At 47.0% G+C, this 27,454-nt stretch overlaps 1 protein-coding gene across 2 annotated transcripts in view; it reads left to right on the plus strand.

Annotated features, from left to right (window-relative positions):
- Positions 1-27,454, plus strand: part of DOCK1 (dedicator of cytokinesis 1) — a 560,513-nt gene that overhangs the window by 28,541 nt on the left and 504,518 nt on the right. The window lies entirely within an intron of this gene.

Consider the following 27,454-nt stretch of genomic DNA (forward strand, 5'->3'; position numbering starts at 1 on the left):
GTTGATTTGCAATGCTGTGTTCGTTTCTGGTGTACAGCAAACTGATTCAGTTATGTGTATATATGTATACACACATACACATGTATATAGTATTTTTTCATATTCTTTTCCATTGTGGTTTGTTGTAAGATACTGAATATAGTAGTTCCCTGTGCTATACAGTAGAACCTTATCTATTTTATATATATAGTAGTAGTAGTACGTACATGTTCATCGCAAATTTCTAATTTATTCCCCACCCACCACACGCTTTTTCCCCTTTGGTAATCCTGTTTGTTCTCCATGTCTCTGAGTCTGTTTCTGTTTTGTATCTAAGTTTGTTTGTATCATTTTTAAAGATTCCACGTATGTGACAGCATATGATATTCGTCTTTCTCTGACTTACGTCATGTAGTATGATCATCTCTAGGTCCATCAGTGGAGCTTCGAATGGCATTGTTTCATTCTCTTTTGTGGCAGAGTTGTATTCCAGTGCGTAGACGTGCCGCATCTTCTTGGGGCATCCGTCTGCTGATGGACATTTAGGATGTTTACATGTCTTGGCTATTGTGACTAATGCTGCAGTGAACATAGGGATGCACGTATCTTTTAGAGATATGTATCTTTATTTTATCTGGCTGCACTGAGTCTTAGTTGCAGCACGCGGGATCTTTCGTTGTGGTGTGTGGACTCTCTAGCTGTGGTCCATGGGCTCTGGACTCTTGGGCTCAGCAGTTGCTGCCTGAGGGCTTTAGTTGCTCCCTGGCATGTGGGATTTTAGCTTCTTGACCAGGGATCAAACCTGTGTTCCCTGAGGCAACTTCTTAGCCACTGGACCACCAGGGAAGTCCCCCATGTACCTTTGTGAACTTTGTCCGGGTGTATGTCTGGGAATCCCTTGCTGGATCATAGGGTAACTCGAGTTTCAGTTTTTTCAGGAACTGCCATGCAGTTTTCCATACTGGCTGCACCAATTCACGTTCCCTTCAGCAGTTTAAGAGGAGGGGGAGTTCGCTCTTCTCCACGCCCTCTCCAGCATTCGCTATCTGTATACACTTCTTGATGATGGCCACTCTGACTGGTGTGAGACGATACCTCACTGTAGCTTTGGTTTGCATTTTTCTCGTAATTAGCAGTGTGGAACATCTTTTCATGAGCCTAGTGGCCATCTGTATGTCTTCATTGGAGGACTGTGTCGTGACATACTCTTATTTGATTTTTTACCCCCAGTTATTTAAAAATGTGAATACCTGAGCTCATGGCCGTAAACCAACCGGCGACAGACCTGATTTGGGCGGACCTACAGTTTGCTGGTCTCTGGTCTCAGTGTTGCTAAGGCTTAGGGTTGCATTCAAGATCTTTCCCCAAAAGGGCAGAATTCCCACTTAAAAAGAATAGAAAATGTTAGTGTGTAATCAAAGAGAAATGACTGAACCTGTCAGGAGAAGTGGATTAAAATTTTCCTGTTGAACTTGTTAGTTTTTTTTTTTTTTATATGGTATATGTATTTTACCTGAAGAAATGGCTTTTTGATCCATTTTGAGTTGATTTTCATGTACTGTGTTAGTTAAAGGTCCAACTTCATTCCTTGGCATGTGGATATCAGTCTTCCCTGCCCCATTGTTGAAGACTATCCTTTCTCCATTGACTAGTTTTGGCTCTCTTGCTGAAAATCATTTGTCCATACATGTGATACTTACTCCCTGGAACAAAAGCTATGACAAACCTAGACAGCGTATTAAAATGCAGAGACATCACTTTGCTGACAAAGGTGCATATAGTCAAAGCTATGGTTTTTCCAGTAGTCATGTACGGGTGTGAGAGTTGGACTGTAAAGAAGACTGAGCACTGAAGAACTGATGCTTTTGAACTGTGGAGCTGGAGAAGACTCTTGAGAGCCCCTTGGACAGCAAGGAGATCAAACCAGTCAATCCTAAAGGAAATCAACTCTGAATATTCATTGGAAGGACTGACGCTGAAGCCGAAGCTCCAGTACTTTGGCCACCTGATGCAAAGAACTGACTCATTTGAAAAGACCCTGCTGCTGGGCAAGATTGAAGGTGGGAGAAGAAGCGGGTGACAGAGAAAGAGACGGTTGGATGGCATCATTGACTCAGTGGACATGAGTTTGAGCAAACTCCAGGAGATGGTGAAGGACAGGGAAGGTTGGCATGCTGCAATCCCTGGGGTCACAAAGAGTTGAGTATGACATATGGACTGAAGAACAACAGTGTATGTGAGGGTTTATTGCTGGGCCTTCTGTTCTATCCCATCGGCTTGGAAGGGACTCTTTCTGCTGGTACCACACCGTTTTGGTGGCTGTAGCTTTGCAGTAAATTTTGAAACCAGGAAGTGTGAGTCTTGCAGCTTTGTTCATATTTGGGATCATTTTGGGATTCCTTGTGCATTTTTGAATAGATTTTTCTATCCTTGCCTGTGCCTGTTTACTGTTGACTTATTTCTTGGCTGAAAGTTTAAGGGGTGTCAATATTTTTGCGTATTTTGATTTAAATGTGTTTATCTTGGGACTTCCCTGGTGGTCCGGTGGTTAAGCATCTGCCTTGCAATTATGTTGGACGTGGGTTTGATACCTGGTTGGAAAACTAAGATCCCACACGCTGCTATTAGAGAAAGCCTGCACACTGCGACAAAGACCCAGTGCGGCCAAAGTAAAACATAAATAAAAAATTTAAAAATACAGATAATTAATTTTTTGAAAAAAGATATTTATCTTTTTAAAATTTATTTTATTTTTATATATTTATTTTTAATTGGAGCATTAATTGCTTTACAGTGTTGTGTTGGTTTCTGCCATACAGCAGCATGAAGCAGCCATAAGGATACATATATCCCCTTTCCATGACTGGCAATGACTTGCTTCAGTAATAGCCTCCCCTTGGTTACCAGCTCAGTGTTCTCTGATGGACAAGTTCAGAGACCTGCGTTTGTGTGGCATTCTTCCTGGGTGCTTTGGTATTGTACTGATAGTCCTACAAGTCACATAGGAGGCCTTTCTGTATTTGGGTCCCTCTCTTGGTGGCCGTAGTGTGGTTCATGTTCCTGAATGAAGCAGACGGTCTTATTTGGCCCTTTGTCCTCTGGGGGTCATGCCGGAGGCTGGCATGACCATGAGCTGGTGGCTGGCCCTCACCCTGGGTCAGGGCTCGAGTGGCAGACAGTCCAGGGGAAGACAGATTTGGAGGAGAGGCCAGAAAGAGAAGCAAGTGGGAAGTTTTTGCTTCCTCCTGAATGCCTTCCCAGGTGGCACAGTGGTCAAGAGTCCACCTGACGATGCAGGAGACGCAAGATCCTCTGGAGAAGGAAATGGCACCCCACTCCAGCATTCTTGCCTGGGAGATTCCATGGACAGAGGAGCCTGGTGGGCTGCAGCCCATGGGGTCGCACAGAGTTGGACACAACTGAGCATGCGTGCAAATGCCTTTCTAACCTTGGAAAGCCCTCCCATCTGTGATATTTTTACTTCTGATGTGGACATTTTTGGTTGCTTCAGTAACTGACAAGAAATTGATCCAGTGAATTAAGCATGGTTTTGGGAATGGTGGCAGGCCACGGGGCATTTGAGGACTCAGGGGCTTGCTTTGCTTTGTAATTTAGGTTAATTTGTTGGGAGTTGATTGAAAATGATTTGGAAGAAACCAGCAGAGGAGGAGGAGATCCGTGCCACCATTGTGCGTATTCTTTCAAACCAGGGTGATTTTCCAAATTAGATAACAGAGGGAATCTGGGGCATTTTATATTCAATGTAATTTTTCAAAGTACCTGTTTCAGTAAACAAGCCCTTCACTGCAAATAATTCAGAGAGCGGACTTCTGTAGTTGGCCAGGGTTTATGTAATTAGTGTATCAAGTAAAATTTGAATCATATTGACAAGAACTGGAGTTGTGATAACAAACAGTAATTGCTGACTCTTTATCTTATCAGGGAAATCAAAAGTGTATATTGAATTATAGTGACTCTATTATGTTGCTCTGTGAACTCACCAAGATAATTCTTTTGAGGGTGATTAAATGTAATCATGAAACCGTATATATGAGAAAGCAAACAGATGGATAAGCCACCAAAGTAATTATCAGCTGTACATTTACATTTTTCCATCACAATATTTCAAGGACCTGCTGGTCCAGAATAATCTGCTAGGTCTTTGTCTGAAAGGATAGTCTTTGTAATATTGTTTGGTGGTTCATCTGCCCTGAGATCCGACCAGAGGGCGTTTCAGCAGTTTAACCTTCCAGAACTGTAGCTTCACGCTTTTATTGGTATCTAGTGGACAGAGAGGAAGAGAAAGCTGGATGGCATGTGTTCTGAGGTTATGAACGCATGCTGTGCTGTGTAACGAAGCCCTGCACAGAAACAAAAGGGAACGCATTTTGTAGATAGATTGCAAGTTCAGTTCAGTCACTCAGTCGTGTCCGACCCTTTGTGACCCCATGGCCTGCAGCATGCCAGGCCTCCCTGTCCATCACCAACTCCTGGAGTTTATTCAAACTCGTCCATTGAGTCAGTGATGCCATCCAACCGTCTCAACCTCTGTCGTCCCTTTCTCCTGTGTCAGGGTCTTTTCAAATGAATCAGTTCTTCGCATCAGGTGGCCAGAGTATTGGAGTTTCAGCTTCAGCATCAGTCCTTCCAATGAATATTCAGGACTGATTTCCTTCAGGATGTACAGATTGAATCTCTTTGCAGTTCAGGGACTCTCAAGAGTCTTCTCCAACACCACAGTTCAAAAGCATCAGTTCTTCGGCGCTCAGCTTTTTTCACAGTCCAACTCTCACATCCATACATGACTACTGGAAAAACCATAGCTTTGACTAGATGGACCTTTGTTGGCAAAGTAATATCCCTGCTTTTAATATGCTGTCTAGGTTGGTCATAACTTTTCTTCCAAGAAGCAAGCGTCTTTTAATTTCATGGTTTCAGTCGCCATCTGCAGTGATTTTGGAGCTTAAAAAAATAAAGTCTATCACTGTTTCCCCATCTATTTGCCATGAAGTGAGGGAACCAGATGCCATGATCTTAGTTATTTGAATGTTGAGTTTTAAGCCAACTTTTTCACTCTCCTCTTTCACTTTCATCAGGAGGCTCTTTAGTTCTTCTTCACTTTCTGCCATAAGGGTGGTGTCATCTGCATATCTGAGATTATTGATATTTCTCCCAGCAATCTTGATTCCAGCTTGTGATTCATCCAACTCAGCGTTTCTCATGATGTACTCTGCATATAAGTTAAATAAGCAGAGTGATAATATACAGCCTTGATGTACTCCTTTTCCTATTTGGAACCAATCTGTTGTCCCATGTCCAGTTCTAACTGTTGCTTCCTGACCTGCATATGGGTTTCTCAAGATTGCAAGTACCTAAGTCCTGATCACATTTTTTGGTTTATGGTGCTAGTGTGGACTCTGTTGTCGTTTAGTCGCTCAGTCATGTCCAACTGTTTGTGACCCCATAGACTGTAGCCAGGCTTCTCTATCCCTGGGATTTCCCAGGCAAGAATACTGGAGTGGGTTGCAATTTCCTTCTCCAGGGGAACTTCCTGACGCAGGGATCAAACCCACGTCTCCTGTGTCTCCTGCACTGGCAGGCGGGCTCTTTACCACTGAGTCACCAGGGAAGTCAGTAGTATGGACTCTAGTCATCCTTTAAAACACAAACAGAAAACAAAGTCAATCAACCCAGCAACAGCGGAAAACAAGCAAACAAAAATCTGGCAAAGTCAGAGTCGAACAGAGTGTGTGGATCTTTACCTGTCTGAGTATAATTGCCTTTCCTGGAAAACTCTCTTTCTTAACAGCTCTGCGGGTGGGATGCTAAGAGTTCAAAACCCCCATGTGACGATTCTGCCAGTGGTTCTCTGCGTGTCTTTGAATGTGCTTTGTTTGGAGTGTTTCGATGTGGGTGCTGAGCTCTGGTGGTGAGGAGCCCAGGATCTGGAGGGTGCAGGTACTCTGGGATGTCTGCTCCTCGTCCGGACGTACTGAGTCTGAGTTATGGATGCAAAGATTGGGGAACTCAGAGTCTCTTTGTTTGTTGCCAGGGGAGTGAAATTCACTTTTCATATCCGGTTGAAGCGGTGTGCGGGGTGCCTGCTGTTACAGTGGAAATAAATCTTGGAAGACCTACAAGCATGGGATTCAGAAAGTAATGGATGAATGTGCTCCTTATTTCTGATTTGTAAGAAGTTGGCTTTAATGGAATGAGCTGGCCTCGAGGGATCCACAGTCTCTGGGAACCTGGGACCTGTGATGAAGCAGAGACATATCATCCTGTTTATTTTTCCTGTAAAGACACTCACCATTACAAAAATTCATTAAAAGATAACCACGATCTGTCCTTTTGGGAAGCTTGTAATAGAAAGCAGAGGATAGTTTTCTATGATGATTCTTCTGGCTGGGTATTTATTTACAAGGCGTTTCTTTCCAGAAAATAGATTATGTGTTTCACAACCTCGTTATGGATTTTTTCTCAGTTTTCATGAGCACTTGTGATTTTAATTAGTATCCTAAAAAATATTGATTTCTTTTTCATCTAGAAATGGTCATTGAAAGTGAACAAACAAAGGGTTTAAGACCTTCTTTGAATCTGACTGTTTTACTTTCTTTCAAGGACTACTATTTCTGTGGTCGGGAACACAGACTCTGGAGCCAGATTGCCTGGGGTCAAGTCACAGCTCTGCCCCTGGGTGACCTCAGGCCAGATGACCTCTGTCCTGCATGCCTTGTTTTTTTTCCTTTAACAAGTTAGCTAAACATATATATTCAGCAAATAATTACCAAGTGCTAATAAAATGTCACTCAGTTGGCTGGGCCTGAGGAGACAGTGTAGACCTCGATAGATATGGAGGGATGGCTCGTAAGGAGGCAACTACAGGACAGAGTGGTGGAATGGTGGGAGGGAGAAAGGGCTATCAGGGAAGGCTTTCTGGAGGAGGTGACATCTTAGTGGGAGATTGGAAGAACAGGTATGAATTGATGAGATGAAGATGGGCAGGTGGACGTAGCATAAATATATCTGATGGCCCAGGGGCACAGGAGTGCATGGCCCGTTGACATTCAGCCTGGATACCTCTGAGGTTGGGCGGAGGTGGATGGATGTCCAAGTTGAGGTTCAGTAGCTAAGTTGGGTCTTTGCAAGCCTCCCTGAGGAATCTGACTTTATCCTCAGGTTGGTGAGTAGTTATCAAGGGGTTTAAAGCCTGAGAGTAACGTCATCAGGTTTGGTTCTAGGAGGATCCTGTAAGCAGTGGTTTGAAGGGTGGGGGAATGAGGCTGTGGTGGCCGACCAGGTGAGAGTGGATGGTGGCCTGGGCAGGGGTGGTGCAGGAGGAGTTGGGAGAAGGGGCTGCATTTGAGAAATAGGAGGAGGAGAAGGGATGCATGGTTGTGGCGGGGAGGGGCAGGGTGGGCGGTTCAGCTGGTATCCAGGTGGGTGGTCCTGGAGAAGCACGGACTCGGAGATGGACATTCAGGATGTCTTCGCTGCCTCTGATGATGGGCATCCGCTCTGTGTGGAAGGGCTGAGTGCCAGGTGTTCCTGGACCACTCATAGGCTGCAGAGTCACCGGGCACCGTTAATAGGGTTGGACGTCACCATGTGGATGGTGAGATGGTGGCGGATGAAGGCAGATGAAGCCGTTCAGGCCTCTGGACCCCGAGGAGCATCAGGGGTCGGGACTGAAGAGGGGAAACCCGCAAAGTGCGGGCCCAGGAGGAAGTGATCTGGAAGAGCGGATGGAGGCTATCTGACTAGGATAGCCTATCGCAGTCAGATAGCCTCAGTGAGCTTGAGGAGCGCACTGCAGTGGCGTGGTGGCCGGAGCCTGAGCGGGCAGGAGGGCCGAGGACATGACTGCAGAGGAATGTGCCTGAGGCGCCTGGGGGCCGGAGGCTGCTGAAGGCAGAAGGGCCCAGCTAGCTCTGCCCTGCTTCCTCTGTGTCAGTTACCGGCCACTGCGTGACGAACCACATCACAGCCTGGTGGCCTAACACACTGCTTGTTATCTCAGTTTCTGTGGGTCAGGAATGCGGCTTTGCAAGGTCCTCCAGCTCCGGCACCCTCATGAGGCTGCTGCAGGCCAGGCCCAGGCACCTCCTGGTTCAGCCGTGGGGAGGAAACCCGCTTCCACGCGTGCACAGGGGCTGTTGGCAGGTCCCTCGGTGGCTCTTAGCTGGAGACCTTGTCTCATGGGCCTCTCTGGGGGGAGGCTCAAACGGGGCAGTTGGTTTTATCAAAGTGAATGAGAGAGAGAGACAGACATACGTACACACCAAAAGAGAGAAGAAGCCAGAGTCCTTTAGTAACCTCATCACAGGCATGACATCCATCACCTGCTGTGTTTTATTGGCTTGGAAACCTGTCCCGAGGTCCAGCTGATGCCGACAGGGAGGGGATCACAGGGGTGACCCACAGTGGGTGGGATCATGGTGGACGCCTTGAAGGTCTGTCCGTCCCAGTCTCTTGAGTTTTGTGACTCCCCTTGCGGGGGAGGGGTCCCAGTGACGTCTCCGTCCTGAGGTGACACACTCTCTGCACACTCCCTGCACACTCCCTGCACACACCCTGATGACCGTGTAGGAAGCGCGGTTCCCAGTCGGGGTCCGTGTAGGAAGGACCTGAACCTACAGACACTGAGACTGACAGGGAGGTGCCCCTCGGAGGCAGAGATTACATCATGGAGAAAAATCTTGTTATAACATATCCTTCGAGTGCGCTCACATTTTGGGGCGAGGGGAGGGGTTCTGCTCTCCTTCCCGAGGGAGGGGGGTGGGGTTCGGTGTGTGGATCTGAGCAGGTCGCCGCCTGTCAGGTCCCGGGAAGGAACCTGTGGGGCATGGGGGGAGGAAGGAGGTGCTCCTAGGCTGCTCGTCACCCGAGGATGACGGGGTGAGACGCTCCCTGGGCCTGGAGTCCTCCCAGATCAATTTTCCAAAGCAGGGGTTTGGGTGCTTTGGGGCAAATACTCAACTCTCCCATTATACCGCGGGTAATAAAACTTTATTTTGCACAAACAGGCAGCAGGCCAGTCTGGCCTTGGGGCTGTGGCTTCTGACTCCTGATCTATGGAATGAGGAAATAAAATGCCTCAGATGCTTTTGGCTGATGGTCATCGACACACATGTAGAGTTTTACGCTGTGTTTTATCATCCCTCTTGACATTCGCACACAGGGTTGGCGGAGATCGTCTGGACCCTCTCGCGAGGCTCTGGGGAGAGGTGACCAGGGCTGTGCTTCCCTGACACGGCTGCTTCTGAGCTGTGGGACCACAGACAAGCTGCTTAACGTCTCTGTGTCTGTGTCAAAAGTTGAGCTCTGTTCTCTCTCCCCATACCCCGTCTCCTCTCCTCCCCTTCTCTCACTTCCTCATGGCCCATGGTTTGAACTTTCTCTTCTTTTGGGAATCTATGGGACTTAGATTTTCTGAGGTGAGGTTGTACTTTGGTCTTTGTCAAGAGTACCCCCATTTCTAAGCTGGGACCTTAGAAGCAGAGCCTGAGGATGGGATTCTGGTCAAGTGATTGACAGGGGTTGGCTGTAGGGGTGGGGCTGGCTCTCGGGGGAGAGGCGTGAAGGGCCTCGGGGAAGCAGACTGGACGGGGGAAGAAGCTCCCAGCTTGAAAAGCACCAGGATCGGATTCCCCACTGAGACACAGGCCTGGCCTTCTGTGTTCTGGCATCAGCCTTTCATTGGCTGGGGATCCTCATAGGCATTTTCTGGCAAGGTGACCCCCAGGGAAGGAGGCAGCCTTTGGGAGGGGCGCCCACATCCTGAGCGCTGGCAGCCCCCGCCTGCCTGGCCAGGGGTGGGGTACCTCGAGGGGCAGGGCTCTCTGTGACCTCGCCTCCCTGACACTGCACCTCTGCCCGCTGCACCTCCCGCCAGGCTCCAGGGTGGGGGTCACCTGCCCGTGGGAAGACCCTTTACTCTTGCGCACCGGGCAGGAGAACCCCCTGTGCTTCTGGGGAAGATGAGGCAGAGTCAGGTCCCTACACACATAGGTATTTTTATTTGGAAATTTTGAACAGGATAGCATTTTTCGCATGGGTTTTCGTGTGCAAAGTTAGATTTAAAAGCGTGACAAGTGCGGAAGAGCTGACAGCGGAGCATTAGACGTGACATTCTTTTGCAATCCCGTCCTCCATTGTTTCTTAATGGTGATGCTGTCTGTTGAAAAGTACAAATGTCCAAAGAGATGTTGCAAGCATTGACTTTAAGAGTCTCATAATACTGGAAGGGAGGAAGAAATGAGAGGATCTGAGTGGAAAACAGTTTGCTGCAGTTGTGCTCTTTTCTTTAGCGTAATTAAAACTCTTTAAAAAAGATGAGAAATCTAAGTCTATTTATCTAGGGTAGCACTGTTCCTTATTAAAGATGAAAGGATTGCCAACCTTCCCTAGCTTAAAAACTAAAAAAAAAAAAAAATGCATTACATATCTCATATAGATTAAGTATGTGTGAGTGTGTGAAAGGTGCTCAGTTGGGAAGCCTATGGATTTAGTATGCTAAGTCACTTCAGTTGTGTCCGACTCTTCGCCACCCTGTGGATTGTAGCCCACTAGGCTCCACTGTCCATGGGGATTCTTCAGGCAAGAATACTGGAGCGGGTTGCCATGCCCTCCTTCGTGGGATCCTCCTGACCCACAGATTGAACCCAGGTCTCCTATATCTCCTGCAATGATACTAAAAACTAAAATATATATATATAAACTATATACACATGTTAAGCCTTTGCTTCCTGCCGCAGGATCAGGGATGGCGTGCTGGAGTATGGGAGAGGGCCCTCCAGTGCCCAGGATGCAGCAGGAAGATCCAAGGTCCAGGGTCCGATGGCCAGCACCCTGGACCAGAGGCTGTATCTCCCTGGGGCCTTGTGTGTGTCAGTCACTCAGTCATGTCTGTCTCTTTGTAACATCATGGACTGTAACCCTCCAGGCTCTTCTGTCCATGGGATTCTCCAAGCAAGAGTGCTGGAGTGGGTTGCCATGCCCTTCTCCAGGGGATATTCCCAACAGGGATCAAACTCGTGTCTCTTCATCTCCTACATTGGCAGGCAGATTCTTTATCAGCTGAGCCACTTAGATTCCCCAGGGTCTCAACCTCTTAAGAAACCTGTGATTCCCGAGTCCAGCTATTCAGCTACGATTAGTCCCAAACTTTCTGCCCCTGCAAGTATATTAGCTCTTCTGGTCCTTTGATTTTTCTATCCACTCTCTCACAAGGGCCCTTCCCCCCTTGTCCGCCCTCCCGGGGTGGAGGCTCTGTGTGCCAGCGTGGCTTGCATCACCTCTCCTGGTCCTCTGAGCGGCCACGGCACGGCTGGAGCTGGTGAGATGGCAGGCCCAGCTGGTGTGCTCGCCAGAACCCTGACCCTCACCCAGGCCTCCCTCCCACAAACGCCCGTCGACCCCGAGCCTTTGTGCAGTCAGCAACCTGCCCAACCGCCTATGACGGTCCTGAATGTGTAGGAGGGTAAGGAATGCTCATATGATGGGCTCTGTTCTTGCAAACTCCCTCTCCCCAGGCCATCAGTGCGCCCCTGTTTTGTTCCAAGGGAGCAGGGCAGAGCTGGGACACGGATAGATCTCTCTGTGTGATGAGACTGTGGGGTATCGAATGTCCTTTTTGTGCAATAACTATAAATCCATGGTAGACAGGAGAGTGTAGCAGTTTGACGGATGTGGGAAGGATCTGGAGGGGAAAAGTATTACTAGGGAATATTTCACCTAAAAAGGACCTGGTGACAAGGTTTGCTTATGACAGTCCTTGTGTGATATTGGATGATATTTTGTGTGACTTTTGTTTTGACATCTTTCTGTCTGGTTTTATGAGAGCTATTCAGGGAGCACCAGGGGGAGGCTGACCAGGGAGGAAGAGCAATGTCCAGCTGACCCAGGGGATGTGGGGTGGCACTCTGTTAGAACGTTGCCAGGGTGTTTTGTAACGACACATATGCCGATGTCTGATGCCTGACTCCAAAACGCCGTGTTCCCGTGCTTCTGTCGGGTTGGCCAAAATGTTCATTCGGGTCTTTCCATAAGAGGTTATGGCAAACTCGGACGCATGTTTTGGCCAACCCAACACATCTGTGCCTTTGAGCAGGCAGTTTCACATCTCTGTGCCTCAGCTCCTTTACCTGAGAGATGGGAATAGTACAACCTCCCTTGAGTTGATCTTGACATTGTTGGTGGTGATTGTTGATGGTGGTCCTGGTGGTTTTGGTGTGTTGATGTTGGTATTGTTGGTGATGGTTGGTGCTGGTGCTGCTGGTGTGTTGATGTTGTTGGTGATGGTGATTGTTGGTGGTGGTCCTGGTGGTGACGGGTGTTGATGTTGGTATTGTTGGTGATGACGGTGGTTCATGGTGGTGCTGGTGTGTTTGTGTTGATGTTGTTGGTGATGGTGATTGTTGGTGGTCCTGGTGGTGACGGGGTGTTGACGTTGGTATTGTTGGTGATGACGATGGTTCGTGGTGGTGCTGGTGAGCCCCCATCTTTCTCACCGGATGCCTCTGAAGTGAAGGCCTCATGGGAACACTGAATAGCGTGTACCTCACGTGTGGTTGGGGTTTCTCCTAGGAAACTGCTGTGGTGGAGGAGCTATTTCGGTGGAGGTGGGTGTTGTGGCTCCAGTGGTCAGCTGTGGTGTTATTTAGAGCCTGCTGTAGTGAGTGAGAGGGAACAATGGGGAATTGCAGGGAGATGAGTGTTTCCCGATGTCAAATGTGACAGAGCCATAAAAGTTAAAAATGAAACAAATAATGGAAAGGTAGTCAATTTTCGGTTCAATGTTTTAAAGAAAAACACCGAGCGGATCCTGTATGTTGAGGCTGGTGGTGGACACGCTGCTGTGTGCATATTCTGGGATGGAGCCTCTGCCTTTATCCCCTTCTGCTTTTGTCCTATTCAGCAGCAGCTCTATAAGCAAGCAAATAGGTTTTTATAGCCTTTTGCTAAGTTTTTCTCATCTCTTGCTAAGTATTTCTACCACGGTGCAAAACCAATTTTATTATGTGAGGCTGTATTTTTATAGTCAATTGAAATGACTATTAAAATATAACACTGCAGTCAGGCTTGCAGGCGCTTCTCTGGAGAAGCACTGCCCTTGCAAAATGGGGCAGCCTCGTCCTGGAAAGGGAGCCCTGCTTGGGAGCCAGAGCCAGACTCACAGGCCTGAGACGTGTACCCTGCACTTAACTTTTAGTTGCTTATTTTTTAAATTATGATAAAAGATGCATGCCACAAAATTGATGACTTTTAGCCATCTCTAGGTGTCCAGTTTAGTGGCCTTAGGTCCATTCACATTGTTGTGCAAGCATCACCTCCATCCATCTCCAGAACTTCTTGGTCTTCCCAAATTGAAACTTTGTACCCATGAAGCTGTGGCTCCCCGCCACCCCTAGCCCCTGGAAACCAGCGTTCTGCTGTCTCTCTGAGTGTGTCTCCTCTGGTATGGCATATAAATGGGATCATAGAATATCTGTCCTTTTGTGACTGGCTTATTTCCTGGGCTTCCCTGGTGGCTCAGACAGTAAAGAATCTGCCTGCAATGCAGAAGACCCAGGTTCCATCCCTGGGTTGGGAAGATCCCCTGGAGGAGGGCATGGCAACCCACTCCAGTATTCTTGCCTGGAGAATCCCATGGACAGAGGAGCCTGGTGGTTACAGTCCATGGGGTTGCAAAGAGTCGGGACGTGACTGAGCATGCATGCACGTTTATCTCACTTAGCATGATGTCCTCAAGTTTCATTCTTGTTGTCTCCTATATCAGAATTCCCTTCCTTTTTAAGGCTGAAGTATATTCCATTGTATGGATGGACCACGTTTTGCTTATCTATTCCTCCATTGATGGACAGTTGAGTTTCTTCGACCTCTTGTCTATTGTGGATAACACTGCTGTGAACACAGCGATACAAACACCTGTTCGAGTCCCTGTTTCAGTTCTTTTGGATATATACTCAGAAGTGGAATTGCTGGGTCAGATATTCAGTTCAGTTCACTCAGTCATGTCTGACTCTTTGTGACCCTGTGGACTCCAGCTCGCCAGGCCTCCCTGTCCATCATCAACTCCTGGAGTTGCTCAAACTCATGTCCATTGAGTTGGTGATGCCATCCAACCATCTCATCCTCTGTTGCCCCCTTCTCCTCCCGCCTTCTATCTTTCCTAGCATCAGGGTCTTTATGGGTCAGATATTAATCACATGTTTGATTTTTTTGAGGAACCACCAAACCTTCCTGTGGCAGCTGCAGCATTTTACGTTCCCAGCGGCAGTGCTCAGGGGGTCCGGTTTCCCCACATCCTCACTAACACTTGCCTTTTTAAAAGCTGAGAGCTGGGACTTCCCTGGTGGTCCAATGGTTAAGAATCTTAGCTTCTACTGCAGGAGGCACAGGTTCGATGCCTGGTTGGGAAACTAAGATTCCTCATGTTACGAGATGAGGCCAAAAAAAAAAAAAAAAAGATGCTAGCCATTCTAATTGTCTTGAAAATTTTAGTCATTTTTGAACAAGGGATATCACACTTGTATTTGCACTGGGCCCTGAGAAGTGTGTAGCCGGTTCTGCTGGGAGGGCGCACTGCCTCATTGTGGACTCACAGTCATGGTCACGCGAGAGAGGGTCTGACCAGGCCTGGGCTTAGCAGCCTGGTGGGAGGGATGGAGGCTCGTTACTATCTGGGCCTAAAGGCAGCTCCTGGCCGGTCAGAGCGGAGCCCTTGGAGAAGTGAACAGGCGGGCAGGGGACACCCTCCCAGCTTGCGTGGGTTTGTTTACTGTCTCATCTGCATTCCTGCCTGCATGTCCCCATCACATGAGATCTGCAATTACTTCCTGGGGTCTGCATTGGGAAGGGTAACCCAGCTACAAGCACCCTCTCCGTGACCAGGCTGCCCGCTTCCTGTCTGCACACTATCCGTGGAAGGCAGATTTATCAAGCGGTTAACTAAGGAAACATTTGTCTTGGGTCCTTGGGGGACTTTGATCTCATGCTTGTTGGCTTTGGCAGGAGGAAGGCCTATGGATCAGACTCTCCCACACGCCCAAGAAAACAGACATGACAGGCTGGTGGCCCTGGTCTGGCCATCTCAGGACCCTGGGCTCCCTCCTTTGAGGCAGGGCTCGGACACACTGCACTCAAGTCTCTTCTTGAAGGGTCCTGGAAAGGTGGACCAGTGATGGGCTGGGTTGCCTGGGCAGCATCTTCTCCACACCCAGAGCCAAGCGAGACGTGCACAGTCTTGCTGCCTCTCAGAACCCGTCCAGGGCAGGTGGTTTGCTAACGGGGCTGAGTGTGCAGGTGCCCTGGGTGGGATCACTGGCACCATTTGTCCAAGTGAAACTGTGCTTATTCTGCATGTACAGTCAGCCGTCTGGGACATACCTCCCTGTTGAGACTGTCAGAACTGAGATGTTAGAATTTGTCTCTGCTATTTAAGACCCCGGTCTGGTCTTGAGTTTTCTAATGGGAAACAGATGCAAATAAAACTGCAGTGTTTCCCAACAGATTTAAGATTTAAGTAATAGTTTTGCTGTCTTGAAACTTTGTATTGATCTGTTACATGATTCATCCAGTCAACACTGGTTTCACTCTGGGTGCCAGGCATCGTGAAGCACGGATGCGGATGGAAAGATGCTGGGCAGGTGTGGCAGGAGTCTGGGAGCGGAGAGGTAAAGAATGAACTATTTCAGGGTCTTGTAGAAGAGCTGCTCGTGGACTGGGAGCCAGGGGGCCCCTTCTGCAGGCCCCCCGTGATGAGCATTTATTGGGTACCTGTTTCATGAGGATCATGTCGTCCATTGGGTAGCAGATGGGCAGTTTTCTGACGACGCTTCATCAGTGTGGGCAGAGGGCGCTGTTGCACTCCTATGAGGTCGCTTACCCCTTCTTTGGGCGGGAAGTGATGGGCAAGGTTTCCTTACAGGTGTTGGATGAACTGGAGGAGCAAGCCTCCAGGTGAAGAAGGGGAATAAAGAGCATCCCAGACAGAAGTAGGCTTTGGGACAAAGTCTTGGAGTGGGGTGGGGACTACCCTACCCTATATAGAGTAAATCCTGAAGGAAATTGACCCTGAATAATCATTAGAAAGGCTGATGCTGAAGCTGAAGCTCCAAGACTTTGGCCATCTGATGTGAAGAGGTGACTCATTGGAAAAGACCCTGATGCTGGGAAAGATTGAGCGCAGAAGGAGAGGGGGGCGGCAGAGGATGAGATGGTTAGATAGCATCACCGACTCAGTGGACATGAGTTTGAGCAAACTCTGGGAGATAGTGGAGGACAGAGGAGCCTAGTGTGCTGCAGTTCATGGAGTTGCAAAGAGTCGGGCATGACTTAGCGACTAAACAACAGCAACAGCTATGTATTTGTTTTTTGCCATGAAGAAAAACAAATTGGCATCATTCTGCAGTGTTCCCATTGTCTTTCCCTTTATTCATCACCATTAATATCAGATTGGATGATTTGAAAAGAAGAGAGTAGAAAGCATGACCCCATTCTATAGAACAAGTCCAAGTTTAAGCCCAGGAAGAGGAACTGGGGCTTGTGACTAAGAGACCTTATTGTTGAGAATCACAGATAAATAGGCCCAAGCCCAGTTCTTTCACCTCTCTCCTTTCCTTCAGAGGTGTCCTTACTGGTGGGGAGCTGGCTCATTTCTGCCTCCTCAAGTCCCCAGGCCTGTGTGTGTTTCCAGCGCGTGCTTTAGGTGGAACCAGTCTGACCAGTGATGGGGAGTTGTGAGTCCTGACCAGGTCTGTGGCAGAGACGGTGAGCCTCAGAGGGTTCCCAGCTGCCGGTCTTCCTCATGAGGGTTCTCACTGGGACCAGCTGCCCCTGGGTGTCCAGTCCCCTGGACACACGTCCCGCGTGGCCGGCGGGTGTGCAGTGCCATCTGTGGGGGACCTCTGGGGACTGGCCGTGCTGAGGTTTGCCCAGTCCTCTGGGGCGAGGTCACTGTAAAGTGTCCATGGCTGGGGTAGGGGGTGGGGAGGGGGTAGGAGCCAGGTCGTTTCACTGGCATATATTTCGCCAAACTGCAGTCACCTTTCTGCCTGAAGAAGGATGATTAAAGAGATTAGATCCCTCCCCGTATCTCTTCTCTGCATCTCTTTGTCGCTGAGCAAAATTGAATGCAGAAATAGATAATTTTCAGGTCAGCTCAGTCTTTTCTGATTTGTGGGTGGATTTGCAAAGACCATCCATAATGAAGTCAGTGGTTTTCTCTACCGGCACTGACTTTATGAAAGACAAAAGTGTTGAAAAGTGGACTCATTTTTCCTGTCACAGAAAAGCAATAAAGCCAGACCCACGGACAACCCAGCGTATTTGCTAAGACAACCTGCATGTTTGGGGCACTGCAACCCTCTGAATGAGATGGAAATGAGGTAGTGGCTGCCTAGTTGTGGATAAGGCATACAAGGATACTTTATTCTAAAGAAAGATATTAAAGTATCTTAGAATTGTGTCTGTCACTTCAGTGAGAATGTGATAGAAGACTCTTTTATGTATTTCTTTTCACAATCTTATCTTGACCATCCTGCACACCTGTTTCCATCCAAAAGGCAGAAAGAAATAATGAATCACCAAAGACAATCCCCTTTATCTCACTAGGTCCCTGCCCACCACTTTAATTATTTAGATGAGTTCCTTGAGTCTGATATTCAAACACTGCATGAAGTCTTGCTGCAGGGAACTTTATTGGCAGGGAAACAGGATCTATTCCTATAAAAGAAAGATACGAACCCCAAAGAAGTAAGTTCATGACTTTGAAAGTGGTATCTGTTTTAGAAACATGGGTTCTATCAGACCCACACTCGCGAATGCAGTTGGAGGTATTTTCGGACTTTGAGCTCATCACCCCTCGTTTTCCTTTATTTCTCTTTCTGGTTTGAACCTCGTGTGTTTGAACCAGGTCAGGGAAGCTGCTATGCCCATGGGGAGTTTGCTTCATAGCTAACAGAAGTGAGAGATGCTGGATCCTCATTCACTTGATCAGTCTTTGTTTCTATCCACCTCATCTTTTTTTTTATTATGGTAAAAGAGACCTAAGCTTACCATTTTTAGTTGTACAGTACGTGGCATTAAGCACACTCACACGGCTATGCAGGCATCACCCTGCCATCTCCAGAGCGCTTTCATCTTCCCCAGCTGAAACTCTTCCACCTGTTACACACTCACTTCCTTTCCCCTCCACCTCAGCGCTTGGCAACCATCATTCTACTTTCTGTCTCTATGAATTTTAACACTTCTAGGGACATCACAGGAGCAGAATGGTAGCATATCTGGTCTTTTGTGTCTGGCTTACTTCCCTTAGCACAGTGTCTTCAAGGTATCATGTGTCAGCATGTCTCCTTTTTAGGGCTGCATGAAATGCCACTGGATGTGTAGGCCACATTTTGCTTATCCATTCTTCTGTTGATAGAGACTTTGGTTGCTTCCACATTTTAGCTACTGTGAATAATGGCTGTATACATATCTATTCAAGTCCCTGCTTTCATTTTTTTTTTTTTTTTGATTTATACCCAGAAGTGTAATTGTTGGATCGCAGGGTAATTCTAAGTTTAACGTTTTAAAGAAGCATTTACCTGTTTTACGCGGTGGCTGTACCGTTTTACATTCCCACGAGAAATATTGTAATTTTTCCATGTCTTTGCCAACACTTTTTATTTTCTATTAAAAAAAAAAATAGCCATCCTGGTGAATGCGAAGTGATATCTCATCGTAGTTTTTGATTTTATTAGCGATGTTGAGCATCTTTCCATGTGCCCCTTGGCCCTTTGGTATCTTTGGAGAAATGTTTATTTGAGTACTTGGACTGCTTTTAGATTGTATTGTTTGCTTATTATTATTGAATTATAGGAATTCCTTATATATTTTGGTTATCAATTCCTTATCAGATGGCAGGATCTGTAACTGTTTCTCTCCCATTCTGTGGGTTGCCTTTTCACTCTTTGGACGGCTTCCTGTGGGTGCACAAGAGGCTCTAATTTCGATGGAGCTGCATCTGTTTTTCTGTCCCTGTTGTTGCCAGTGCTTTTGGGGTCACATCCGAGAAACATTTGCCTGCTCCAGTGCCGTGAAGTTTGCTCCTGTGTTTTCTTCTAGGAGCTTTGTAGTTGTAGCTTTCCTGTTTAGGTTTTCTATCCACTTTTAGTTACTTTTTATGCCTGATTCCTCATCTTTTTGCATACAGGTACCCAGTTTCCCCAACACCTTTGTTGAAAACATAGTCTTCTCCCTTGAGTGGTTTAGCCATCCCCATCAAAACAGTGTAACCGTATGTGTGAGAGTTTGCTTCTGGGCTCTCTGTTCTGTTCATTAGTCTGTATGTCTGCGTAAACCACACTGTTTTGATTACCGGAGCTTTGTAGAAAGTGCTGAAATGGGGACGTGTGAAGCTTCCAACTTTATGCTTTGTAGATATTGTTTTGACGGTTTGGGCTGCTGTGGGGTGGATTTTTCTATTTCTGCAAAAATGTCATTGCAATTTTAATAAGAATTGCACCGAATCTGTAGATCTCTTTGGGTTGAGCTGCTGTCTTAACAATATGGAGTCTTCCCGTCCATGAGCGTGAGATGACTTTCCATGTATTTACGTCTTTTAATTTCTTCCAGCATGTTCTGTAGTTTTCAGTGTGCAAGTGTTTTGCCTTCTTTGTTAAGTTTGTTCCTAAGTATTTTATTTTATTTTATATCTTTAAGAGACAACACTTGTAGCAGCATCCTTCGGCACAGGTTCTAATATTCTTCCTCCCTCCTTTCCTTTCTTCTGTCCTGTTCCTTTTCCCTCCTTCCGTCCACTTTAGAGTTTCTCCATGTGCCAAGTCCTGTTAGGTGCTGGGCACAAGTAAAGTCAATGGTGAAGGCACTGCTCTAAGTCATCATGGACCAGGGCTCTGGGAGGCTCTAACCCTGCCTGAGTCGTCTGCCCCCAAATCAGAGAGATGGAAGGACTGGGCTCTGGGTCATAGAAAGTGGCAACTGAGTGGGCACCAGTCTCTTTTGTGACAGTAAAATTTAGGCAACCCAGATCCCAGCTCTGATATAGGGTGGGGGTGGGGAGCTGCTTTCTGCCCAGAGTCAAGTTCAGTGGATGTACATAAATGATTTGATTCTTTCTGCACTGCTCTTCCTGAATGGGTCCAGCATGTTCCTTAGAGACCAGGCTGCACGGACATCCTGGGGCAGCATCGTGTTCTGCCCATCTCTGCAGCATCAGCCCCAGCCCATTGCTGGACCACAGCAGGAGCTGGACAGAGTCTGGGAAACACCGCACGTCTGTGGTTGGCATGGACTAGATGACCATGTGATGACTTGTGAAACCAAAGGGCAGCAGGCAGCCAGCCTTTTAGAAGGAAACCCTGCAGGGGCCACAGCCAGGACCTGTGCCCTGTACCCTTAAGGACATGGTCTGCATTTTCCCCAGCCCTAAGAACCGAAAAGATGCGTGCTGTTGGAAAAAAAAAAATTTTTTTTAACCACTGATGGCAGGACAAAGGGAATGAGATCACAAACAGAGCAATTAATTTTCACAAATTGACTTTCTGAAAGAATTAATTAACTTTTAAATTGCTCCTTGAAATGCTGAAGTCATGTTTCAAGGGGACAGTGTGTGGAAGAGAGAGAGAAGCTCGGAGCTGAGCAGATTTTGAAAAGTGATGTGTGGTCAATCCCACGTCTTTGGTGCATTAAGGCAGCTTTGAACCCAAGCACTGATGGCTGATTATCTCATTAGATGGAAGAGACCCAAAACAGAGCCCAGAAAGCTAATATTGTGCCTCTCTTTCTTATTGATTGAATCCGTCTCGGGCTCCTGGATCTGTCTGTAGAGGTCAAGATCATTTTGAAGAGGAACACATGATACAATGTTTGCTTTCTCTCTTGTTGCAAACCTCACAAGAAAGAATACTTTGTGGTCTGGTTAAATTCAGTGAATTTTTATTGAGTGCCTGCAAGGCATGGTGTTAGCTACTGTGGGAAATCCAATGATGAGCAAATGTTTACTTCCCCCAAGGAGTTCGGTCTGGAGGAGAAGACAGATAGATAGATAAGTAAGCCTCCCAACGTGTGGGCTGTCACAGAGTTTATAGAACAGTTGGGAAGCAAGCAATTAATTCAGGTGTGCATGTACTTTTCTTTTTTTTGGTTCAGGGGGAAAAGTCAGAATCCAGCAAGGGCGGCCCTTGTAGACAAGTGGGGTCTTCAGAGGCGGAGCGGGATGTGACATTCCCAGTGGGAGGAGCAGGCCTGGGGTGGGAGGAGGTGGAGCTGGAGGAGGGTGAGTGGGGGAGAAGGGGATTGGAAAGATGGACTGAAGTCATGTCCCACTGGGCTTTCGATGCTGTGCTGGAGGATTAGCCATGATTCAGAAAGCCAAGAGAAATCGTGTAGTGTTTTGGAGTAAGATTTAAGGAAGGTAACTTTGGTGATGGAGAGAAGAAAAGATTTTATATAGGAAACCCGCTGAAATGTTATTTTTCATCTCAGTGAGAGATGTTGAAGGCTTGGGTCAGGAAGAATGGGGTGGTGGGGACAGTCTGGAAGGGACACCCCAGGGTCTCAGGGCTGCTGTCCATCACTGTGCCTCCTTGAGCAACTCGTGACTCCTCTGGAGGGCTCTGTGTTCTCATCTGTTAAATGGATGGATGGACTGTAGTGTTTTTTTTTTTTTTCCCACCCTAAGATCATGGCATCTGGTCCAATCACTTCATCACAAACAGATGGGGGAAAAGTGGAAACAGTGGCAGTATTTATTTTCTTGGGCTCCAAAATCACTGTGGATGGTGACTGCAGCCATGAAATTAAAAGATGCATGCTCCTTGGAAGGAAAGCTATGACAAACCTGGACAGCATATTAAAAAGCAGAGGCATCACTTTGCTGACAAAGGTCTACCTAGTCAAAGCTATGGTTTTTCCAGGAGTCATGTATGGATGTGAGAGTTGGGCCATAAAGAAAACTGAGCTCCAAAGAATTGATGGTTTTTAGTTGTGGTGCTGGAGAAGACTCTTGAGAGTTCTTTGGATAGCAAGATCAAACCAGTCCATCCTAAAGGAAATCAGGCTGATGCTGAAGCTCCAATACCTGGAGCTACCTGATGCAAAGAGCTGACTCACTGGAGAAGACCCTGATGCTGGGAAAGATTGAAGGCAGGAAGAGAAGGGGGCGATAGAGGATGAGATGTTTGGATGGCATTGCCGAGTCAATGCACCTGATTTTGAGCAAACTCCAGGAGATTAGGAAGGATAGAAGCCTGGCGTGCTGCAGTCCATGGGGTCTCCCAGAGTCGGACTTGACTAAATGGCTGAACCACAATAACAAATGTCAGAATAGTCAAGTAATTCTTTTGTTGTTGTTTTTCCCTGAATAGGATTTAAATTTCACTGAATTCTTTTTCTGTACCAAATGAATTGATCATATGATTGTTTACTATTTACTGTTGTTAATGTGGTAAATTAATTGATTGGTTTTTGGATGTTAAACCAGTCTTGCATTTCTGGAATTACCCCAGCTTGGGTTATTCTGTGTAAAGAATGTGAAATCCACTAGCCTGACGTTTTAGACTCTGGTGGACTTGAGGAATACCTGGACATGTTTGCCTGTCATGGATCCAGGATGGATGTTGGAATTTTCAGGGAGCCATCAGGAGGGCAAGGCTCAGAGAGGACTGGGGTTGAGAAAGAGACCCTGCAGCTTTGGCATTCTGGCACCTCATCCAGGTGGGCCCCTGGCTGCTCATGTATGGGCTGATTCTGAGCTGCTATAAACCCTGATGAGGGAAATGGGGAGAATTCTAGCTCCATCTCCTAGGACTGTTGGGAAAATTGAATTAGCTGAACATGTGACGCTCTTGGGCTTCCCAGGTGGCTCAGGGAAGCTCTTAGCCCACCGGCTAGCCCAGAGAATGTACTCACTGTCGTTACCATCACCATCGCCCTCACCACCATCACCATCGGCTGCATCGTCACCACCATCACCATCATCACCATCTTCATCTGCCGTATCGTCACCATCAGTGTTATTCAAAGTCTCGATGTGAATAGAAGCCCTCCTCTCTGATTTATGAACCACAGTTCTTTCCTTCTGTTCCCAGGCAGCTTTTTTTTAGGTTGATCAGGGGACTGAGCAGAGGAGATGGCTTTGGCTTTTCAACATCTCTGATGCATTTTAGCTGTGTGGAGTATGGACTAGGGTGCTCATTTTTTATTTTGGAAAAAAAGATCCATGTGCTTCCTCACTCTGGGCTGCTGCTGGCTCTTTGAGAGAAAAAAACAAAAACGAAAACAAAATCCCTCCTCTTCCCCCAAAGAAAACAAACCTGTATCCTCCTGAGAAAGGAGCTTCGACTTGGGTTCATGTCCACCTCCTTTTCCCATTTCACTTTTCACACAAATAACAAGTTGAGCTGCTCCGCTGGACTCTGCGGTCCAGGATTGAGAGATTCACGTGGAGGTCCATTTATACTCAGCGACACCCGTCTCAAGTCAGGCTATTAAACAAGCTAAATGGCTTTAGGAGGAGGAATCGATTAAGCGCCCACCCACCAGCCAGAGGGAGGTGATGGCCACTCTCTCCAAAGCTGTGAACGGAGGCACGATGACCCTGATCTCTTGTGGGGGTGTTCCCGCATCTTAACAGACCAGAGAGATAAAGAAGACAAACAGCAGCAAGGCCGCTGTCCCTGTGCCTGTGTCGCGTAAAGACATTTGAAAACCCAGAAGCCATCCATCGCCAGTATCCTTCGTAAAGGAGAAGATGCCTCTGGTCTTTCTCGTCTCGGCTCCTACCCACCACTTCCCAAAAGAGGGGCAGATTTGAAAGGTCAAGTGATCAGAGTAGGGCATAGTCTTTTACACTGAAGACCTTTGGGTTTATTTAAGAAAAAATTCACTGTATTGTTCTCATTTTTCTATCACCCAGGAAGTGGGGACCCTCAGCCCTCGGACTTGTCAGATGCTTACTCTTGGGGGCCCTGCTCAGCAGTGAATGAGTCAAGCTCAAAAGGCCTCCTTTAAATTGTTTTCCACGTAGCTCCTTGTATAGGTTCGCTATTGCTGCTGTAAGAAATTACAACCTTAGGGGTCTAAAACATCACAGATGTACAACCCTACAGTTCTGGACGGTCAAAAGTCCTAGGATCAAGGTTGTGGCAGGCAAGCCTGTGTTCCTGCCGGCAGCTCCGGGGAGGGTCCTTTCCTCGCCTTCTCCCGTGTCTAGAGGCAGCGGCATTGCTTGCCTCGCGGCCCCTGCCTTGCTCCACTCGGACCTGTGCTTCCGTGGTCATGTCTCGGTGTGACACTCTGGTCTCCCTCTCATGGAGCCTTGTGATTACCCTGGGCCCCCGTCTCTAGACCTCTAAGCGCATCTCGCTGGCCACAGGCCACTTTGCCTTACAGGGCTCTGGATTCAGATGTGAACGTCTCTGGGGCCATTATTCTGTCTACCACACTTTCCCCTCCTCCTGCTTCCTTGCTCAACACTGTACCAATATATGTGCAAGTCTTTTGATTTGCCTTTAACGTGGTATCGTTGAGGCTTTGGGCGGGGGCGGCCAGTGTTGTGGTCCAGGCTCTGCTGTGTCATTTGAGGCCACATGGCATAAACTCTCTGAGGCCCCCTTCCCCTTCATCTGTGAAATCGTGGGTCTTTAAGGCTCATTTCATAGTCAGGAAGATCCCCTGGAGGAGGAAATGGCAACCCTCTCCAGTATTCTTGCCTGGAAAATCCCATGGACAGAGGAGCCTGGTGGGCCGCAGTTCACGGGCTCACAAACAGTTGGACACGACTGAGTGACTCACACTGTCATAGTTAAATGTGGAATGGCTCTGTCCTTTGTTTTTAAGGTTGTTGATCAATTGAGTTTATTTCTTTAAATCTGCTGTGCCTGCATGCTCGATTGCATCCAACTCTTTGTGACCCTATGGACTGTAGCCCACCAGGCTCCTCTACTACTTTTATTTATTTTTTCAGTATATATTTATTTGCGTGCACCAGGTCTTAGCTGCAGCATGTGGGATCTAGTTCCCTGACCAGGGATTGAACCCAGGACCCCTGCATTGGGAACGTAGAATTTTAGTTACAGGACCACCAGGGGAGTCTCAGAATTGTTTGTGTTCTTGTATGAGCTTTTCACAGCTGCCTTTCTGCCTACTTCAGAGATGGAGAGGTCACTACTTAAAGGCTATTGCGTGTGGGCCTTGCAAATTCACAGGGACCTGAATGTATTTACAGTGGATGTGTTCATTTTCTTTTATTTGTATTGTTTCTGATGTGTTTATTTTTTTTCTGCATCAGTAATAGAATAGACGTGCTGGCAGGGATGCTGTTAAGAATGGTGATAAATGCATTTATGATTTCTAAAGGCTTCAGAAGTGGTTTTTCGGGGCTGGGAGAGGCTGGCATATGTTCTGAGCTTCCTTTCTCTAATGTAGTTATTTCTTGTTAAAAGATTCACCATAAAATGCTAAATAAACTTAATAACTTCCAATAACATTAATGTCAGTTGAGGCCATTTAAATTTTATGAATTTGGGTGAAAATATGGGAAAATACCTGGGAAGATAGAATTTTCTACGTATGTATGGTTACTGATGTTTTAGAATTTTTGTGTTCATTGCGATAATCTGCTCATTTTGGCTTTTTAAAAAAGGATTCTGGTAGTAAGAGAAGTCTTCATAGCAGTAAAAACAAAATGCCCCCAAACACAATAAGAGGTTTTACAATTTACTGAGTGTTTACAGCTTCCCTGGTGGCTCAGATGGTGAAGAATCTGCCTGCAATGCAGGGGATACAGGTTTGATCCCTGGGTTGGGAAGATTCCCCTGGAAAAGGAAATGGTACCACACTGTAGTATTTTTGCTTAGAGAATCCCATGGACAGGGGAGCCTCATGAGCTACAGTCTATGAGGTTGCAAAGAGACACGACTGAGTGACTAAGCATGATTGTTTACAGGGGGCAACCCATGCATCAAATCAACAGAGCCGTCGGCAGCATTATTTTCTTTAAGACACAAAATACTCATGCCCTCCTATAAGGTAGAAATCAGTCTCCTTATTTTACAGCCGGGGAAGCTGAGGAGGGAGAGCTAGATCATTTGCTGGAGGCCACTCAGATCTACAGGGATAGAGGTGGTACCATGCCTCGTCTCTCTTCTTCCGGAGACCACACACACATTCAGCAGCTTGGTTATGGAGCTGCGACAGGAAGTGTGCTGTGCTGCTGGGCATTTTTGCAGAAAGGGGTTGAAAGAGCCAACGCATACTTGGAGTTGGCCCTCTGGAAGAGGGGGCATTGTTGGGAAGACCCCGTTCGTGGGGGAAGAATAAGGAGGGACACACAGGGACAGGCAGATTCTTTCTTTCAGAGACAAACAGGGACAGGGACCAGGAGTGTGTGGTTGGAAGGAAGGCCAGGTGGTTGGTCAGCAGGAGGGCCCCCCATGCTTGCATGAGATCAGGGAGAATTCCAGCGATGGACCCGGTCACAGTGCCTGTAAAGGGCAGTCTATCCAGCAGGGTGTTCAGGATGGATGGGTGAGAGTTTGATCCTGCTCGAGGAAATGCTTTGATGAGTTTTATTTACCTCAAGTCTGAAAAATCTTTTAAGGTAGAATCCATTGGGAAGGAATAACATCACTGTAATTTTTTAAATTGAGAGTGGGCTAATTGAATATTTGGGAGTCGTAAACGTCCTTTTTTCACTGTGATATTTCCCTTTATCTCCATTCTTGAGCAAAAGCATGGCCTGAATTTAATGGGATGACTTTTGCATGCTCAGCTAGGAGGAACAGAACTGCTTTATGTCAGATAAATGTTTGGGATTTCGGACATGTGTTGTGTATTGTCCCTTTGAAGGATTTCTTCTTAACATAAGACATATTTTTGCCTCTTTGTAATTTTTTTTTGACTTAATAGCAACTTTGGCTATATGATACTTTTAAAATCAATTTGATTTTCAAGGAATTCTCAGTCCACATGTCATTGACTCATCGACAGGAAAAAGTCATCTAGTAGAAAAGTCCGTTAATGGAAATATATGGTAGTATATGAAGTGATAATTGAAATGTTGTTGACAATAGCTTCAGTTTTCTTCCTATTATAAATGTTATTCCGCTGTGAAAAGAAATGAGGTTTTCATCCATGGAATAATGTGCATGTACCTTGAAAACAGGAAGCCACAGGCTTCCCTGGTAGCTCAGCTGGTGAAGAATCCGCCTGTAATGCAGGAGACCCTGGTTTGATTCCTGGGTCAGGAAGATCCCTTGGAGAAGGGAAAGGCTATCCACTCCCGTATTCTTGGGCTTCCCTGGTGGCTCAGATGGTAAAGAATTTGCCTGCAATGTGGGAGACCTGGTTTCGATCCCTGGGTTGGGAAGATCTGGGAAGAGCATGGCAACCCACTCCAGTATTCCTGCCTGAATCCCTGTGGACAGAGGAGCCTGGCGGGCTATGGTCCATGGGGTCACAAGGAGCT

This window comes from Bos javanicus, chromosome 26, assembly GCF_032452875.1.
Source record: "Bos javanicus breed banteng chromosome 26, ARS-OSU_banteng_1.0, whole genome shotgun sequence".
Lineage (NCBI taxonomy): Eukaryota > Metazoa > Chordata > Mammalia > Artiodactyla > Bovidae > Bos > Bos javanicus.